The sequence below is a fragment of the Ischnura elegans genome, chromosome 8 (assembly GCF_921293095.1).
Source record: "Ischnura elegans chromosome 8, ioIscEleg1.1, whole genome shotgun sequence".
In the NCBI taxonomy this organism is placed as follows: Eukaryota; Metazoa; Arthropoda; class Insecta; order Odonata; family Coenagrionidae; genus Ischnura; species Ischnura elegans.
This window is the reverse complement of record NC_060253.1, coordinates 90,288,022-90,295,804: the sequence shown is the minus strand read 5'-3', so window position 1 is coordinate 90,295,804 and position 7,783 is coordinate 90,288,022. Positions and strand designations below refer to the sequence as shown.

General features: G+C 37.3%; 1 non-coding gene across 1 annotated transcript; it reads left to right on the top strand.

The window, feature by feature from the left end:
• The first annotated feature begins 3,492 nt into the window (after window positions 1-3,492).
• Window positions 3,493-3,563, top strand: Trnag-gcc. The gene has a single exon. It is a non-coding gene; the product is annotated as a tRNA-Gly (tRNA).
• Window positions 3,564-7,783: the final 4,220 nt, after the last annotated feature.

Here is a 7,783-nt window from a genome sequence, read left to right as displayed (position 1 = left end):
AAACATCACAGGAGTATTTTAAAGAGTTTACATGTTAGAAAGTATCAACTTTAAGACTAGGCTCCTGGCTTTCTTTTATATTTAGAGGGCATTTTACTACCTACACCAAAAATGAACGAAAATAAAGTGTAAGGACATGGGAGGGGAAAGGAAAGCAGAAAACTCAAATTCAACAGTAATTTCACGATAAAGCATTGAGCATTCCCATGAAATGAGAAACTATGTGACTTTTCCCCAAGAATATGTCTGGGGTAAAGTCATTCCGGATTTCTCTGAAAAGGTACGTTGTCCCAGACACTTGCTAATATAATTCCTCTTGATTGATGTGAACAAAAATATGATTTATGCAGCTGATATATGGCAAATTTTGAGTAAAAAAATACATAACTCACCTTCTGGAAGCGTCTAGGTGGCCGACAATCAGCAACTTTTTACATATAAACTTTAGTACCACAAAAACACCCTCCGCACAAAATCAACAGCACCCTTCACTAGAACATGCAAGACTACTGGAAAAACCTTTTAATGTCTTGCAGTGTTGCCAAAGAATCCAAGAAAAATTAAAAACCCCTCCCAATCGACAACATCTTATCCATTTCTATGAAATGAAATATTGTTGACGGGGTAGGGAAAAGTCAGGCCGCTTGGGGTAAAGTCAGGCCGTTTTACGGTACGTCAGTAGTCCCGGTTATTGTTAGGACCGACTGCACTGCAATAGTGAAGCGTGTAAGTGCGCATAAGGCACATGATCGATGATTAGTATTTCGAAGTAACTTTTCGATCTCAATATACATGGAAATAAGGCTCATTTAAAGGTTATCATAATGACAATGTATTTGGGGGTGAAAATTCCATGCGACTTAGAGATATAATTTAATAGTTTAAACGACCATGGTTAAATAGTTAGAGGCACCATTATATGCATTCAGATGATAGTAGTTATAGGAGCTGAAGCCATAGTCGTGAAATAGCCAATAGTGCTATTGAATTCGTATCCTTATCTACTGGGCTTTTGGTAAAAAATACTCTATTTGACGTCTGATACTACCGTTCACCTCAAAGACGTTTGGTAGATATTCATGCCTAGTGTGTATTAAAATAACTTATTTTTTAATCACTTTCATTGAGGAGCTAGCTCACATATACGTGGTTGGAAGTGTAATTTCGTTAGAGAAAAAGTCAATTTCTTGGGATTTCCTAGCTATTGGAATGTACCAAATTCGCTAAGGTTATTTTTCACTGCGCCATCATTGCTATTTTATCCCTTGCTTACCTTGAACCAAGTTTTTCTGACGGTATCCAGCTATAGCTCTCCTCACATCCTTTTCGGCGATTCGGTGGACATCAAGAGACTAATTTTCGCTCGTGTTTCACGCAACAGCTGCTCAGTCTCCGACCGATTCAACATCAGAGAAGACCACTTCGCTAATACCTTTCCGCACGCATTGATAACAATAGTAACACTCCCTACTCAACCTTGTTACCATCAAGATACCTCTCGCACACGTTTGGAGAGCTTATAATCCCCAGATGAGCGATTACAAAAAAGTAAAATACCTCGTTCCGACGCGACTCAACTCCGTTATTTGCCGCCACGAAACAGATGTGGAGTAGAAAATAAAGAGATTTTGTGCTCGGGCAGACGAGAAGTAATAACGTATGAGACTGGTGGGGATGTTTTGGTGACGATAGAATTTGACACCTGTGTATCAGCGCGGAGGATATTTTTTCCACGCTAGCGTGACTGCGGACAGTATCCGTCACGGTGTCATCACGCTGTCGTGGCTTCCGATTGAAGCGAGCTGGCAGGGGCGATGTGGCTAAGACGCGGACGGTGGCTCAGTTTGATCGCAGGGCCCGAAACTGTCCGATCGAGCGCCCGGCGTTCGCTTGAGTGAGCGGCCGTGCGTGGCAAAGAAGTCGAGGACGAATATTCACTAATCCTCAGCACCCAGAATCATTATACAGACCAATCTCCTCATCTAGCATCCATTCCTATCCTAGAAGACGGCTTCACCCTGCATTATTCGCGTCTGTTTTATAACTTCATCTACAACTTAGTGCTACGTAGGATTTAGAAGGATGCTTTTATTATTTTCATCATCATCATCATCATCATCATCACTGGTCAACAATCCTAGGATTGGTTTGACGCAGCTCTCCACTCAGTTCTCCTATCAGCTAATCTTTTCACACCTACGTATTTCTTCTCTTTCACATCTCTCTTTACTTGTTGCATATATTTTGTTCGAGGTCTTCCTTTTCCATTCTTGCCTTCCACTTGTCCTTCGACGATTGTCTTCATCAGGCCATCATGTCTCAAGATGTGGCCTATAAGGTTGTTCCGTCTTTTTGTTAAGGTTTTCTTTATTGTTTTATTGCAGGGTATTGTAAAGCCGGGCAAAAATGTGTATTGTTCGTACCATGTTAATCTATGTTACCATCCGGCTCATTTCCCACTTAACATTATTGATAAAATAAAAATTATGACTTTCATTTGTATGTAGAACTTGGTTCTTCTATACCATAAGGCTTGTCAGAAGACATTGATATTACAATACGGCATGTTGCGAGCAAAACATTTTTTTTACATTTAAAATTATAATTTCTTAGATGAATTCAATAAAATTTATATGTTATTAAACATTTTTAAGGAAATATTGACACCAAAACAGGAGGATTTAAAATTACTCATAAATTTCAGATTATTTAAAGATGTTAAATATTCATAGCTTGGCCAATTCACCATTATCCCACTTTTCTTTTAATTTGGACCAAGGATTTTAAACTACGCAGAGTCTTAGAATAATAATGATTATATAGAAGTAGTAATAATAACAATAATCCTTCACAAAAGGCGTGTGGCGGGGGATGTTGGGACACCATCCGTTAACGAAAAAAAGATAAGAGAAGTAGTGCGATGGAGTGATCTGACTGCAGCAATTCGACTTATTATTCAATAAAGGCTTTCATCAGTGGAAAATGAACTCCTACATCTATCCGTTCGCCATGATACCTCTTATGATGTAATGTTTGTTTTTTCCCGGCGAATAATGGCCCGGATTTTCCGATTGCTGGTCAAGTCGATTACCATCATTAACACCATAAAGCCACCTTCTTCCTCGGCATATCTCAGAAAGGTTTTACCGAGTCCGGTCAAGGCTTGTATTACGACGCTTTCGATACTCTTTCTTCCAACAAACTCGAAAATAACTATTTTATCCCTTCCTAATAGAGTTTCCAACAGGAAATGTATTTCTCATATTCATTCAAAACGCCAAAATAAAAAAAAGTTTTTGAAAATACTGTCATATGCAGATTTTAAAAGTGTTTATGATCGTATGCTAGAGCCAACAATGCAATAAAAACTAATTAGCTCAAACTATCCACCAGTAAAAGCAGCAATAGCAAATAATGCCATGAAATATGATTTTCATAAAAGCAAGGCAATAAAGACGGCTTTACAAAGCCTTAGACGAAGTGGAAGTAAATGCATCGGTGGTTCAGTGGTAGAATGCTCGCCTGCCACGCGGGCGGCCCGGGTTCGATTCCCGGCCGATGCATCTTTTTTGTCCTCACCAGCGGAACAAGAAGTCATGGGTTCGAGTCCCAGAGCAGAATAAATAGAATAATAATCGTGAGATTGTATAATCATCTATTCTTGAATTAGAAAAAAACGTTTAAGTAGACGCTGAAACTCATGTCAACTGTTCTCGGTTGTAATTTGTGGTTTATTTGTAAAGTTATTAAGAAAATCGAACAGTATGTATTGACGCCATACTGTTTTCACTGTCTAAAAATAGTAATTTTAATGATGTAACCAATTTTCATTAAGGCCCTAGCTGGAATTTTGCTGAGATGATAGAGTGCTGAACAAAATTAGAAATGCCTTTACAACACGCACCTTCGTAAGGTGCGACGAAATGCCTAATATTCACCATGTAAGACGATTAAATTCGATTAAATGGATGTAACGATAGCCTGATATGCTTTTCTTTTAAATATCTTTTAATACTCTAACATGAGCTTTTGCATGAATGTTTGCAAGTAGCATAAGGCCTCATTTCAAGCGCATACAAACGGTCCACAAATACCTCTAATGCATCCTGGTCAGACATATCAACGCATGTCAGGACTTCGAACCACTTGGCAGCCCTCAAAGTAATACGGCTTTTTAAAGGTATATACTGAGCTTTTTCTAAACTTTTTGAGGGTATATGCAAGAAATAACAATAGATTTTTCCAAGTAGGCTTCCGCGGAGATTATGATGAATTCAGCTGGTTTTTCCGGGTATTCTTCCGCGTAAAATGGATAAACGCGGAAGAATGCCCGGAAAAACCAGCAGAATTCAAATAACAATAGATTATCGAACAACGACTGGGAGAAAACATTAGTGTCGTTATATTGATAAGAAATAGTCCTGATCTGAAAATCAAAACTTTTTTTTCTGACCATCTGGTGAAGAGGATTTGAAATCTTTCATCACTAGGAAAGAAAAATTTATTGATTGATTTTAATAGAGATTGGAGCAAGGCTAAAATTTCTAGGGAAAAATGTATAATAATCTGGAGGCTTGGTTTTAAGGTTGCCGCAGCGAATGATCTGGAGGCATTGCTAAGTTGCTCCAACATGTATAAAACGTGAATCACTTTGGTGTTTACATTGTTTATCCAGTATCTAGCGATGGCTTAAGAATTGTAGGCATAGTTTTTAAAAATTCTCTCCCTTGTTTCGTTTAAAAAAGTATTACTCTTAAATCAGTTTCCAGTGAAAACATGATATGACGATACGTCACACAGGTCGACTACCCAGCTCCTTCGACTTTAGACACATCATATGTCCTTCTCGTATCTACTGTGTTAGTCCCATTTGGATTCCATTCAAATCTTCAGATATCTGAATATAAATTTCTATTAGGGGATTACGCAAATCTGATGACAGACTTAACTTAAAAGTTTTAATTTATTCACTCGTCTTTGTCGTAGATGGCAGCCGACGGCATGTGCCTTTCTGCGGAGACTTCCGAGGAGTTGGCGGCTTGCGACGCGAAAGGAATGGAGTTTTCTAACTTAAATCCTTAGCTCTCACCATGACTACAGCCGCATAGAGGTGGTGAACCGTGTTTTTGTCCTCTTCGAACACTGTGAGGTGTCCCTTTTGCTGACTCGAGAAGCTACGTGATCAACATCCAGACAAGCCCTGTGTCATAGCGAGAATCATTTCTTCCATTAATCACCAAGAACCGCCATTTCGCCCGCTTCCTTTAGGAGGTTCCGCCTAGAATAGAAGGAAGAGTCACTTTTTACGTCACATTAATGTACGCGAATTGCGCTACTCAATTTTGAAAGATTATCGTTAGCGTAGTTATAAATATCGTTTTATTATCATAAATAATTAAAAACGTACGGTCAAAATAAAAAGTTTAATTCGAAATGATTTAAACACATGGAAATTTATCACGACAATTTTAAACAATTAGCGAGCGAGCTAAAAGTAGGCTGTCGTGGTAGTAAAAGGAGGCTAAGTATAAATATCATTGTTTAAAAACCTAATGTGTGAAGTTCTGCCGTACGATTATTTATTTTTTATATCAATTGTCCACACATATCTGAAGGTAATTTAGAGGTGCGACTGTGATATTATACAATTTTCCAATTTCCACAAAAATCTAATGTAAGCACTTTCTCCGAAAACAGATCTCGCAGAGCTCGTAGATTTATATATCCCATTATCAGCACAATCTTTACAAACTCATGGAAATACCTTATGGTGCTTTTGAGTGAATACCAATGGATTTTTTTCTCCTTTTTTCCATAAAAAATGGCAGTCTATTGATCGTCGATATGCCACCAATGTAAACGGAAATGTTAACTCCCTGAAGTTCAGGAGTGACTTCTTTAAATTAATCTGCCAAAACAATTCACAAAATTAAACCGTGGTAGAGGATTTGACAAGAAATAGGACCTGATTGGTGGCGTTTTCCTTGTGCTGTTAAAACAAATGATATGCGCGTTGAAACTATAATTTGTACGTCAGTAATTATGTAATAATAAATAAACAAATACATAATAATAATAATAATAATAACAATAACAATAATAAAAAAAATAACAATAATAATAATAGAAACAATTCCACCATGGAGAAAACGCTTAGAGAGCGATATAAAACATCTAAGGCAGCAAATTGGTAAATTGACCCAATATCAAAATGGAAATAGATCAAGAAAGTTAGTATCATCACTTAAATGTGTTTTCAAAAATTTCAACATAGATGTAGCTAATGAAAACCACAGCAGGTATGTCAAAGAGTTGCTCGAACTTAATAAACAAAAACTAGCAGTTAAAGTTGGGCGCCTTAAAAGATACAATAAGTCCTTCAATAGAAAGGAACAAAACCGTGAATTTAAAACTTCCGAAAAATCATTTTACAAGAAGCTGAGATCATCTGCAACAACTGACATCGAAGGTAAATTGCCAGATCAGGATGGAGTGTACAACTTCTGGTCCTCAATATGGTCGACCCCAACAGAAAGCAATTCGAGTGCAAGCTGGATTGGAAACGAAGAAAACTTACACCTCAATTTAGTTGAAATGCAGTTTACTAAAATCTCAACCGAGGACATCAAAATAGTTTTAAGAAAGGCACATAATTGGAAATCACCAGGTCCTGATGGAATTCAAAACTTCTGGTATAAACAGTTTACGTCTCTACATGGAGCCATAGCTAAATGTTTTAATGATATTATTAATAACCCAACAATCCTCCCTGATTTCTTCACAACAGGGATAACATACATGAAGCCCAAAACAATGAATACGGAAGATCCAACACAATATCGACCCATAACATGTCTACCTACTATATACAAAATACTCACGTCTTGTATTACAAATAAAATATATAGCCATATTGACCAGAATAATATACTTGCAGAAGAGCAAAAAGGATGCCGAAAGTTCCATATGGGATGCAAGGAGCAATTGACAATTGATTCTGTAGTATTACAACAATCACGCAAAAATAACAGAAACCTTCATGTTGCTTATATTGACTACCGTAAGGCGTTTGACAGTGTCCCGCATAATTGGCTCTTAAAAGTTCTGACTACATACAAAATCCACGGCACCATCATTAAGTTTTTAGAAGCAACTATGGCAAAGTGGAAAACAGCCCTAATGGTCAATATATCGGGTAAAGGCTTTATAACACCAACCATTGATATACAACGGGGTTTATTCCAAGGAGACTCATTGAGTCCACTTTGGTTTTGCCTGGCGTTGAACCCATTATCAAATGCCCTCAATAGCACTAAATATGGATACAAAATAAAAAATAGTACAAACACCAGTTTTACTTTGTCTCACCTTCTATATATGGACGATATTAAAATCTATGCCTCAAATGAAATACAGCTCAAGTACCTTTTGGATGTCACAAGTAGGTTCTCCGCGGATATAAAAATGCAATTCGGATTGGATAAATGCAGATTGCTTCACATAGAAAAAGGGAAAATCAAGCATGGTAACTTCAATGTTACAGATGACGAGTCAATAATATCTATGGAAGCAAATGAGAACTACAAATACCTTGGATTCCTGCAAGCAAAATCAATACAACATAAACAGATCAAGAAGGAATTAACAACTGAATTCCATAAAAGACTAACATCCATCCTTAAAACAGAATTAAATGCACGAAATGTAATCAAAGCCATCAATACGTTTGCGGTACCTGTGTTGACATATACATTTGGAGTGATTGACTGGACCAAAACCGAAA